Genomic DNA, 13,868 nt, shown 5'->3' on the forward strand with positions numbered 1-13,868 from the left:
TTGTATGATGTTCCTTCTTTGTGAAGGGCGATGATCTCTTCTCTTAACTATTTGTTCCATTCTTTTGACTTAGCCATATTTCTAACATGCAGTCAAATGTGACACTCAACAAACCACTAGCCAGTTCAGGTATTTCATGTGTTTTAGCTCAAGCACACCTGGTGCAACTGAGGTGTTGCTTAGTTCCATCAGGTGTGTTTGAGACAACACCTGTTTTGCATATTTGTGCTGTTATGAAGGATTTTATTCAGGGGGTTGAATAATTTTGAAATTGCAGAATTCATTTAAAATTGCATTTTCAGTTGAATTTAGGGAATCCACTTGAAGCATACCTTGTGTTGAGCTATTTCAATTGCTTTTGTTTGATTTTTTTCATTGCAAACAGCTGAAAGTCTGTACATTTTGACAATAAACCTGATTTGCAATGGGGTTTGAATAATTTTGATTACAACAGTATATATATATATATATATATATATATATATATATATATATATATATATATATATATATATATATATACAGATATATTTAGGAATATGTATTTAAGAATACAAAGAAAATATTCTATGTGAAAAACATTGAAATGTTAAATATTTACAGTAAATACATTGTAAAGCAAGTTAAAATGTTAAAATGTAATAAAATTGATTTTTCCTGTTTTAAGGTATTTGAGTGGAAAGTGCTCCAAAGTGTGTATATATATATATGTGTTTAAGTGTTTATACATGTGTATTTATGTGTTTATATGTGTGTATATATAGACATATATATGTGCATATACATGTATAAATACATAAATAAGTATGTATATATACAGGGAGTGCAGAATTATTAGGCAAATGAGTATTTTGACCACATCATCCTCTTTATGCATGTTGTCTTACTCCAAGCTGTATAGGCTCGAAAGCCTACTACCAATTAAGCATATTAGGTGATGTGCATCTCTGTAATGAGAAGGGGTGTGGTCTAATGACATCAACACCCTATATCAGGTGTGCATAATTATTAGGCAACTTCCTTTCCTTTGGCAAAATGGGTCAAAAGAAGGACTTGACAGGCTCAGAAAAGTAAAAAATAGTGAGATATCTTGCAGAGGGATGCATCACTCTTAAAATTGCAAAGCTTCTGAAGCGTGATCATCGAACAATCAAGCGTTTCATTCAAAATAGTCAACAGGGTCGCAAGAAGCGTGTGGAAAAACCAAGGAGCAAAATAACTGCCCATGAACTGAGAAAAGTCAAGCGTGCAGCTGCCAAGATGCCACTTGTCACCAGTTTGGCCATATTTCAGAGCTGCAACATCACTGGAGTGCCCAAAAGCACAAGGTGTGCAATACTCAGAGACATGGCCAAGGTAAGAAAGGCTGAAATATGACCACCACTGAACAAGACACACAAGCTGAAACGTCAAGACTGGGCCAAGAAATATCTCAAGACTGATTTTTCTAAGGTTTTATGGACTGATGAAATGAGAGTGAGTCTTGATGGGCCAGATGGATGGGCCCGTGGCTGGATTGGTAAAGGGCAGATAGCTCCAGTCCGACTCAGACGCCAGCAAGGTGGAGGTGGAGTACTGGTTTGGGCTGGTATCATCAAAGATGAGCTTGTGGGGCCTTTTCGGGTTGAGGATGGAGTCAAGCTCAACTCCCAGTCCTACTGCCAGTTTCTGGAAGACACCTTCTTCAAGCAGTGGTACAGGAAGAAGTCTGCATCCTTCAAGAAAAACATGATTTTCATGCAGGACAATGCTCCATCACATGCGTCCAAGTACTCCACAGCGTGGCTGGCAAGAAAGGGTATAAAAGAAGAAAATCTAATGACATGGCCTCCTTGTTCACCTGATCTGAACCCCATTGAGAACCTGTGGTCCATCATCAAATGTGAGATTTACAAGGAGGGAAAACAGTACACCTCTCTGAACAGTGTCTGGGAGGCTGTGGTTGCTGCTGCACGCAATGTTGATGGTGAACAGATCAAAACACTGACAGAATCCATGGATGGCAGGCTTTTGAGTGTCCTTGCAAAGAAAGGTGGCTATATTGGTCACTGATTTGTTTTTGTTTTGTTTTTGAATGTCAGAAATGTATATTTGTGAATGTTGAGATGTTATATTGGTTTCACTGGTAAAAATAAATAATTGAAATGGGTATATATTTGTTTTTTGTTAAGTTGCCTAATAATTATGCACAGTAATAGTCACCTGCACACACAGATATCCCCCTAAAATAGCTATAACTAAAAACAAACTAAAAACTACTTCCAAAACTATTCAGCTTTGATATTAATGAATTTTTTGGGTTCATTGAGAACATGGTTGTTGTTCAATAATAAAATTAATCCTCAAAAATACAACTTGCCTAATAATTCTGCACTCCCTGTATATACTGTAGGTGGTAAATCGCCATAGAACAGGCTAACAATGGTATTGAGCTGGTTGTTCATTCCTGTGAGTGCATTTCTCTGTGTGTGTATATATATATATATATATATATATATATATATATATATATATATATATATATATATATATATATATATATATATAAGAAGAAAACAAAGTAGACATGCAGACGTAGTTCCAGTTAAAAACTTAAAAGCAGCGACATGCAAGCCAGTTAAGGTGCAGTGTTAGACAAAGACATCCTAGTCTAACGCATTTCAGCTCGTTGGAGCCGTACTCATAGACCTGTATATATATATATATATATATATATATATATATAATCAATCAATATATATATATAAAAGCAAACAAACAAGTCCTCAGCACTCCGATGTGGAAGGTAAAAGAAAGTTCTTTATTAAACGCACAGCCTTAAAAACATGAAGGTGGACGGCAGTCTAATAAAAACATTTCAGCAAAGGAAAACAGGGGGAACATCACCCTCCTTCGACATCAGTATATATATATATGAAAAGGGTGGTTGTAAAATAGCGCCAAAAAATGTCTCTTAGTCTAAAATATGCTTTCAGCTGGCTCTGACTGCTGCTAATAAAAGGGGGTACTCACTTTCACCATAGTGAGAAAGATAAAAAGAATAGACAAGTTTTTATTTGGGCTTTCAGAAACCAGTGTTAGCATATGTATCCACATATGAAATTTGATGTGAAGATAGAAGAATTTTTTTTAATATATTTTTATATGAAATATTTAAAAAATTAGATGAATGAATATATAAATGAAAAAACAGTCCTGTTTCTTGTTTCCAGTGTAAAACCTCCTATTCTATACGTCAATAGGCTTTAAATGATTTGTCCTTGGTAAACTGTCTAAGAGTTTTGTCTGAAGCCCCCTGGACGCTCAGTGTATATTGTACACGGAGCGTTTGTGGAATGAGGGTTGTCAGTTTATTCTAGAGCTTGGGTCATAAAAACAATACTTTAATAATAGATTGTTTAAAAAACAAAAACTATTGAAATTTAAAATTATTAAAATAGTTAAAATATTAGTGTACATATAAGTATGAATACTTAGCTTTAAAATGAGGTGGGTGGATTGATATCGTAGCTGGTGTTGCTAAGAGCAAAAGTGCCGTGCGACTGGTCGGACTGATCCGGAAGTGACGTCACGAATGAGCGTCATGTGACTTTACGCCTTTCATGAGTGTCTATGCTCACTTTGTCAGAGGATGATCTGAGTCCATCCTATGCAGACTTAAATAGTCTGTTAATTTTAAAATTGGTTTCTTGATTGACTCAATAAGGACTAATTAATTGGAGGATTATTTTTGACATTTCTGGAAGTGGGATTTTTATATGTATGTGTCAACTGATAAAATAGGCAATAAATACAAAGCCGAGTGTCTCACAATTAATATTATGAAGCACAGAAACTATTATTTATTAATAAACTATAGTTTTTTCTAATAAATTTTTTTACTTTACATCACAAGTATTTCTTTTTGTTGTTGACATTAGTAATTTGACTAAATGTATTTCTCATTTTAATTATATTTAAATATATTAAAATATTTTTTATTTAATTTAGTAAATATTTTTTTTTAATATATTTGTTTTTAAAATATTTGTTTTAAAAATATTTGTTTAAAAAAAAAAAAATTGGTATCTGGGTTTAAAGGAGTGCTGCTAGATGTAGTAGTCTGTTAGAGCCTTCTGTGTGTGGAATATGTTCTATTGCTTTGATTTTAGTCATCTGTTATTTTGTTATGGAACTCCTCAAAATGTGCACCAATTCCATATTCTCTTTCTTCACTTTCAATATTTTTGATGTGTTCCAGTACTCTTGTTTTTAGGGTCCTCTTTGTTCTTCCAATATAAGACTTATTGCAGCTGCAAGTTAGCTGATATATCACGTATTTTGACTTGCAATTCATGAGGCTTGCAATTTGGAATTTTCTATTTTCCTTATCTGTTATCCATTTGTTCTCTTCCTTGTTTTTGCTAGTATGTTTTCAACATACGCATTTTTTTCTGTTACATTTGAAGAAACATTTAGTTTGGGAATTAAGCCATGCATTTTGTTTTGCGGGTTGATCTCTTTTAAGTTTTGTAGGTGCCAAAATATTCTTGAAATTTATATTTTTCTTATATGTAATTTTATGAAAATTTGGGTATGTGTTCTTTAAGAAAAGGATCTTTTTCTATATTACTAGTGGCATTATTTTAAGTAGTTATGAATCTTGGCAATTTATGTTCCAAAGGTTGATTGCTGAGACTAGAATTCTTTTGTCGTTTTTTTGTTTGAAATGTGTTTAGTAAATCTTCTCTCTTTAGCTCTTTTACCTTTTCATAAGCCTTGTCCACTGTTCCTTTGTCGTATTTTCTACTGTGGAATTTGTCTTTGAGTAATCCTGCCGCTTGTTCGAAATCCTCAATTTTTTTGCAATTCCGTTTGATGCGTTGAAATTGTCCATATGAAATGTTCCTGATCCAATTTTTGTGATGGTTACTCCTTGCGTGCAGGTATCCATTTGTGTCTGTATCTTTCATGTAAATCTTGGTTTTAATTTTCATGTCTTCTATGAAGATAGTGATGTCTAGAAAATTTATTTCATTCTTATTCCATAGTTTTGTGAATGTGAGATTCAAAATGTTTTTATTTATGGTATTCGTGAATTCATCAAAGCTTTATTCACTTCCTTTCCAAATTATGACTATGTCGTCTATGAATTTCTTCCACATGACGATATTCTGTATGTAATTATTATTTGTCCAGATGTATTTTTGTTCGAAATTTCGCATGTAAATATTCGCGAAACTGGGGGCAAATTGTGTGCCCATCGCTGTACCGCATTTTTGTAAGTACATGGTGCCCTCAAATTCAAAAAAATTCTTAGTGAGGATAAAATGAATGGATTCTTCAATAAAAGTTATCTGTTCACTTATAATATTTGTTTCTGTGGCTAGAAAATCTTTTACAGCTATTATACCCATTGAATGTGGTATTGATGTATATAGTGCTGTGACGTCCAATGTGGCTAGAGAATAACTATCTTTCCATTCTATATTTTTTTAGAAACGATAGGAGATATGGAGTATCTTGAATATAAGATTTTATAGAGGGAATTATAAATTGGAGATAATCTACATATTCTGACAAATTGCTTGTTAGACTATTTATCCCAGAAATTATTGGTCGCCCTGATGGGTTTATTTTATCTTTATGTATTTTTCGCAGATGGTAAAAAGTAGCCACTTTTGGATTTTCTAGACTTAAAAATTTGTATTCATCTATATTTAAAAGAGATCAGTTTTTAGCCTTAGTAATTAGCTTGTTGTATTCCCCAGAAAAATTCTTTGTTGGGTCATTTTTTTTTTTTTAAGATAGTTCAGTACTAAATCTTCAAATAAAGAAATATACTGTCCTTTGGAGTGTATGGGATAAAAAGTAGATATTTTTTTTTAAATGACTATGCTTTATAATTCTTTCATCATTTGTTTTAAAGGGGTTTTTTTTCTCTAGGCTTTCTAGGGTATCTAATGTTTGTTGATCCCCTTGTGTTAGAGTGATGTTTGTTAATTCATTATGTCGATCCCTACTTAGTGTTGTTTTTGTATTTCCTTCAAATGTCTGATCTTCACTTGCTTTTTGAACGCTTTTGTTTTTTTCAAAATGACGGAATGTTAATTTTCTTACATATTTATTACAATCAACAAACAAGGCAAAAGGATCTGTTTTTTTACTTGGGCAAAGGAGAGACCTTTTCTCAGAAGATCTTCTTCCCTATCTGTAAAGGTTTTATTAGATAGATTGAACATTTTTACTTTTGTAAAATCTTCCTGTGTTAGACTGATCGTTGGCTTATTTGCCAATTTTCTCTTCTTTGCTTGTGTTTGTTTCCCTGCCCTACATCCTCTTCCTCACTTTCTTTTTGCCTTTTTTGTGGTGTTGATTTTTGGTGTATTTTAATATTGTGTGATAGTGATTCTACTCTTTCTATCCTCAATCTTGGTGGAATATATGGTTTTTGTATTGATTCTTTTCTCTCTCTTAGTCCTAAAAAATGTGTCTGATTTCCATTCTTATGATTGGACATCTTTTGTTTATACGGTTCATATGTTCTCCTTTGTTTATTTTCATATTCTCTGTCATAGTTTATTTCTCCTATTTGGTTTGACCATCTATTTGTGCGATTGGTGTATTTGTCATATGTGTGATTGAAATCATAATTATGATTTCAACTTCTATTTTCATGTCTTTGATATTGCCAATCTCTATCAATGGTATTGTAATTGTTTATATTTGTCTGGTTTGGTCTAAATTAATTCTGTTTATATCCTTTGTTATTGCTACTAAAATGTATTTTTTTCAGTAGGTTTTGTTTTTTGGGTATTTTTGGGGATAGCTCCTATTTCTATAGTTGGTTTTACATTTTTGTCTGTATTTCCGAAAAATCTATTAAAGGGCCACTAAACCCAAAATCTTTCTTTCATGATTCAGATAGAGAATAGAAATTTAAACAACATTACAATTTACTTCCATTATTTATTTTGCTTCATTTTTTAAATATCCTTATTTGAAGAAAAAGCAATGCACATGGTGAGCCAATCACATGATGCTTATATGTGCAGCAACCAATCAGCAGCTAGTGAGCATATCTAGATATGCTTTTCATCAAAGAATATCAAGAGAATAAAACAAATTAGATAGTATAAGTAAATTAGAAAGATGTTTAACATTGCATTCTCTTTCTAAATCATAAAAGAAAAAATGTGGGTGGCATGTCCCTTTAATTGATTTGGAAACAGGGAGTACTTCTTTGTTAGGTGTATCTGTTACATCTATAAATTCATCTCCTTCTGTGTCTAGTGCATTTTTACCTAATTCTGCTTTCCTTATATTTAAGTCCCTTTCTATTTTTTTCTTTTTCTTTTTGATAATATCTAGTTCTAGTTTATTTGTTCTATTTGCAATATTTTATCCTATTGCTGGTAATACACATCTTCATTGAATGGTTGTAATTCTTGTCTGATTTCCAAAATGTCTCTTCCTATTTTTCCCAGATTCTGTTCCCTATATTTAATTAATATGTTAATGAATGTATTGGAGCCTGTTTCCATGGCTTCCTCCCATTCTGTTATTAGTTTGATATCTGTTGTATTAAATATCGGTGTTTTAGTTAATTTTAGACCTTTTGGTATTAAGTTTAATTTTTGACAATTTTCTAATCATATGATGTCATTCCAATTGCTGCTGACTTCTAATCTTTTCAATTTTTCTAATCTCCTTAAAAGTACCTTTGGGTTGACTGTTGTGTTAATAAATATTTTTTCTGGTATTTCTCTAGTTGATGACCATGTTCTCTTTTTTGTTTTGATATCAAAATAATTACCAAATTAATAAATGTTTTTGTGTGGTCTGCTGAATAGCTTTCCATTTTATTTTATTTTTCTCTGTTTATGTTTTGCTTTTGAGAATTTTTGTTTTCTTTTAAATTATTCGTCTATATGAAGTATTTGTCCAAAAAAAAATTCTTCAATTTGATACTTTATATCTGATATTTTTTTGTGATATTTTATATTTAATTTTATAAAAAGTGAAACAAAAAGAAACAAAAAGGGCTGCTGATTTTGAGGTAATAGAAAAAACAAAAAAGGGTGGTTGTAAAATAGCGCCAAAAAATGTATCTTAGTCTAAAATATGCTTTCAGCTGGCTCTGGCTGCTGCTAATAAAAGGGGGTACTCACATTCACCGCAGTGAGAAAGAAAAAAAGAATAGACAAGTGGTTATTATTTGTGCTTGCAGAGATCAGTGTTAGCATATGTATCCACATATGAAATTTGATGTGAAGATAGAAGAAATTTATATTTTTTATAATTTTATAATTTTTTTTTATATTTTTATATGAAATATTTAAAAAATGAGATGAATGAATATACAAATGAAAAACAGTCCTGTTTCTTGTTTCCAGTGTAAAACCTCCTATCCTATACGTCAATAGGCTTTAAATTATTCTTCCTTGGTAAACTGTCTAAGAGTTTTGTATGAAGCCCCCTGGATGCTCAGTGTATATTGTACATGGAGCGTTTGTGGAATGACGGTTGTCAGTTTATTCTAGAGCTTGGGTCATAAAAAAACAATACTTTAATAATAGATCATTTAAAAACCTAAAACTGCTGAAATTTAAAATTATTCAAATAGTTACTGAGTTAAAATAGTAGTGTACATATAAGTATGAATACTTAGCTTTAAAATGAGGTGGGTGGATTGATATCGTAGCTGGTGTTACTAAGAGCGAAAGTGCCGTGCGGCTGGTTGGACTAACCCGGAAGTGACGTCACGAATGAGCGTCACGTGACCTTACGCATTTTGTGAGCGTCTATGCTCACTTCGTCAGAGGATGATTTGGGTCTATCCTATGCAGACTTAAATAGTCTGTTAATTTAAAAATTGGTTTCTTGATTGACTCAATAAGGACTAATTAATTTGAGGATTATTTTTGACGTTTCTGGAAGTGGGATTTTTATATGTATGTGTCAACTGATAAAATAGGCAATAAATACAAAGGTGAGTGTCTCACAATTAATATTATGAAGCACAGAAACTATTATTTATTTATAAACTATAGCTTTTTCTAATAAAACTTTTTTACTTTACATCACAAGTGTTTCTATTTGTTGTTGACATTAGTAATTTGACTAAATGTATTTGTAATTTTAATTATATTTAAATATATTAAAATATATTATTTTTTTATTTATTTTTTTAAATATTTTTTTTTAATATATTTGTTTTAAAAAAAAAATTTTTTAAAACAAATATTTTCACATCAAATTTCATATGTGGATACATATGCTAACACTGGTCTCTGAAAGCGCAAATAATAACCACTACTACTCAGTGCAACTTTTAACATCCAAGTGAAATATATAACACCAACATGTCAGGCAAAAAAAAGACAATTAAAGTGTCAGTAAACCTAAAAACAATGTTATATAATTCTGCACATAGTGCAGAATCATATAACATTATTTTAGTGCTATAGTTATAAAAGCCTTTTTTCCCTTTTAATATTTAAAAAATATGCCGCTTTTACAGACCCGCTCTCTGCTCTCTGCTGAGCGGGTCTGTTTTTTTTAGTCAGCGCATCGGGCCAGCTGTATAGTCACAGCCCGGCCCGACCGCGCCATAACATTAAGTGAAGCTCGCTCCTGCTGTCAGACAGAGCAGGAGCGAGCTGCACTTAGTCTTATGGCGCGGTCGGGCTGGGCTGTGACTATACAGCTGGCCCGATGTGCTGACTAAAAAAAACAGACCCGCTCAGCAGAGAGCAGAGAGCGGGTCTGTAAAAGCGGCATATTTTTTAAATATTAAAAGGGAAAAAAGGCTTTTATAACTATAGCACTAAAATAATGTTATATAATTCTGCACTATGTGCAGAATTATATAACATTATTTTTTAGGTTTACTGTCCCTTTAAAAAACAGAATCATGGAGTTGGAAAAAGCATCAACCCCTCCTAAAATCACTTGTAAACTCAATCAGGTATAGCTAATCACCTAATTAATGGCACACACAAAGCCATTTGACCTTTAACTGTGATCAGCTGTGGGCATATTGATTAGCTCAGCATGAAAAGAGCTTTCTTGGAGCATCTCAGTCCCTGGTAGTGCAACTGAAGCAAACAATCAACTATGTGTAGCAAGGCACTGTCAAAAGATCTGCGGGATAATGTTGTAGACAGGCACAAGTCAGGAGATAGATACAAGGAAATATCAAAGGCTTTATTAAAGGGACATTAAACACTTTGAGATGGTAATATAAAATGATAAATTGTATATAATAAAACAGCTCTGCAATATACTTTCATTATTTATTTTGTCCTCTTTGCCTGTAATTCCATTCTGAAATCGTGAGCTTTTCAGTTCCTGTTAGAAATGGAAGTGCAGAACACTGTTAAATCCAGCAAAACCATTGGCTGCACACTCTAATGGCCTATGTATAACTGTCCCTAATTGGCCACAGCAGAGAAGGTAACACAAGTTACAACATGGCAGCTCCCAGTGTTTTATAGACACTAAAACTTTACACTTATTTTGTCACTTTTTAAACAACTAATGAAACTTTAAAAAATACATCTACATGTTAGTCATGGAGTAATCTTTTCTTTGAATGCATCATTCTATCTAGCATGTATTTAGTGTTTAATGTCCCTTTAATGCCTAGAAGCACAGTGAAGTCTATTATTAAGAAGTAGAAGGTATTTGGTACAGCACAGGCCCTCTCTGGAATCAGGACGTCACTCCAAACTGGAGGAAAGAGTCAGGAGGAAACTGGTCAGAGAGACTACCAAGAGGCCCACAGCAACTATGAAGCAGTTGCAGGAATTTATGACAACGAGTGGTCATTGTGTGCATGTGACAACAATATTACAAATTCTCCACAAATATGGCTTGTATAGGAGGGTTACAAAAAAAAAAAAATACTCCTCAAGCGGGCCACATGCAGTCACGACTGAGCTTTGCCATAACACACCTAGGAGATTCTGAGGCCACATGGAAAAAGCTGTTATGGTCAGATGAGAATAAAATTTAATCAATTGGCCTCAACACCAAACGATATGTCTGGAGGAAATCCAATATAGTTTACAATCCAAACAACACCATACCTACAGTAAAGCATGGAGGTGGTAAAATCCTCCTATTGGGGTATTTGCAGCAGGCACCGGAGCACTTGTCAGGATAGAAGGAATAATGGAGGTGCAAAATACCGTCAAATTCTTGAGGAAGATCTGCTGCCCTCTGCCAGGAAGTTGTCAATGAGAAGAAAGTTTACCTTCCAACATGACAATAACCCAAAGCACACAGCAAAAATGTCCACACAGTGGTTGAAGGAGAAAAAGGTGAATGTCCTTGCATGGACTAGTCAGAGCCCAGACATAAACCCCATTAAATATCTGTGGCATGACTTTAAGACTGCAGTCCACAAATGGTCATCATCAAATGTAAACAAAACTGGGCCAGTTCTGCAAAGAAGAGTGGGCGTATATTGCACAGTCTAGATGTGCAAAGTTAGTAGAGACATATCCCAACAGACTAAAGGCTGTAATTGAAGCAAATGGTGGTTCAACAAAATACTGACACAAGGGGGTGATCCTTTTTCCAACTCAGTGATTCTGTTTTTGAATTGTCTTTATTTTTACTTGACATGTTGGTGTTATATCTTTCACTTGGATGTTAAAAGTTGCACTGAGTAATTACAACTGGATAAACAAAAACTGTGTCTGTCTTTATTTCAGGCTGCAAAGCAACACAATCGGCTAGATTTAGAGTTCTGCGGCCAAAGGGGTGCGTTAGCTACGCATGCTTTTTTCCCCCCGCACCTTTTAAATACCGCTGGTATTTAGAGTTCACAGAATGGCTGCGTTAGGCTCCAAAAAAAGGGAGCGTAGAGCATATTTACCGCCACTGCAACTCTCAATACCAGCGGTGCTTACGGACGCGGCCAGCTTCAAAAACGTGCTTGTGCACGATTCCCCCATAGGAAATAATGGGGCAGTTTGAGCTGAAAAAAAACCTAACACCTGCAAAAAAGCAGCGTTCAGCTCCTAACGCAGCCCCATTGTTTCCTATGGGGAAACACTTCCTAAGTCTGCACCTAACACCCTTACATGTACCCCGAGTCTAAACACCCCTAACCTTACACTTATTAACCTCTAATCTGCCGCCCCCGCTATCGCTGACCCCTGAATATTATTATTAACCCCTAATCTGCCGCTCCGTACACCGCCGCAACCTACATTATACCTATGTACCCCTAATCTGCTGACCCTAACACCGCCGACCCCTATATTATATTTATTAACCCCTAATCTGCCGCCCCCAACGTCGCCTCCACCTACCTACAATAATTAACTATGTGAAAGTAATTGAGGAGCACAGGTGCGAATGAGTTGTAACAAAAAGGTTTATTTCAAAACGACTTGCATAGTTACAACGCAAGAACACAAGACATAGCTAGATTATAAACTTTCAACCGTTCCTCCATGCATTTGGTCACTTATATCTAGGTAGTTGAAATAACACAGATAAATTAGTGCCCCTGTAATTTAAGCAGTTATGGTTAGTTAGTTTGTTTGTTTATTAGTTTATTATTATGTTGTAATAACACTTTAGGAGTTTCAATGTGAATACAGGTAGTGATTTTCTGTGTATTTACAGAACTACGAAATTGGTTTGTTTTTTGCACTTAGCAACAGGGGGGTGGGTCCCTAACAACCAATAGGAAGCCGTCTACTAGCCTTTTTAAAGAGCACATACACATATTTTTAACCAGGTAATGAATCTGCTGAAACGCGTATACCTGTCTTTTTTGCAGTCTGCTTCCTAACAGTAGATTTTTTTCTGTCATATATTAGCCCCGGGGAGTATGTTTCTATTCTCCCCTCACACTGTTTGTTTGTTTGTTTGGTTAGTCAAATTACTAACCTTTGTGTATTTGTTTCACTCATTTGCGTTGTAACTATGCAAGTCGTTTTGAAATAAACCTTTTTGTTACAATTCATTTGCACCTGTGCTCCTCAATTACTTTCATAGTTTCTATTGGCCTCCCGGAGTGAGCACAGGCAGGAAGTGAGCGCAACATCCTGACCGCACAGCCTGCTCATTGTTAGGGACGTTTGGTGAGGAGGAGACACACAACGCATTCACGGAGGAAGCTGCACTGGGAGCTATACGGCACCTGCACTAGCGGAGACACAAGTCACACGTCAGCAGGCAGCAGACAGAGGACGGTTCCCGGTGGGTAACAGCAGGATCGAAGGTACTAGTTTGCTTTTTATCCCACAGCTCTGTATTTGGCTAATAACATTGTGAACTCTTGTGTGTATATACATACCTCTTTATGGCGGTGTGATAGTTGATAAAGGACACCGGTCTGATAAGGGAGCGGACGGAACCCCACTCCTCCTACTAATAGAGCTCAGGACCGCTCTAAAAGAGCACTGCACATTTGTCGGTTAAGTATACCTATACAGTCCATGAGCAAACAATTGGTGCTAGCACACCACGCCAATCGTTACTCTCCCCCACAGCTTCCCTGAATCAGACTTATTACAATAATTAACCCCTAATCTGCCGACCGGATCTCACCGCTACTCTAATAAATGTATTAACCCCTAAAGCTAAGTCTAACCCTAACACTAACACCCCCCTAAGTTAAATATAATTTAAATCTAACGAAATAAATTAACTCTTATTAAATAAATTATTCCTATTTAAAGCTAAATACTTACCTGTAAAATAAACCCTAATATAGCTACAATATAAATTATAATTATATTGTAGCTATTTTAGGATTAATATTTATTTTACAGGCAACTTTGTAATTATTTTAACCAGGTACAATAGCTATTAAATAGTTAAGAACTATTTAATAGCTACCTAGTTAAAATAATTACAAAATT

The sequence above is a fragment of the Bombina bombina genome, chromosome 5 (assembly GCF_027579735.1).
Source record: "Bombina bombina isolate aBomBom1 chromosome 5, aBomBom1.pri, whole genome shotgun sequence".
Classification (NCBI taxonomy): Eukaryota; Metazoa; Chordata; class Amphibia; order Anura; family Bombinatoridae; genus Bombina; species Bombina bombina.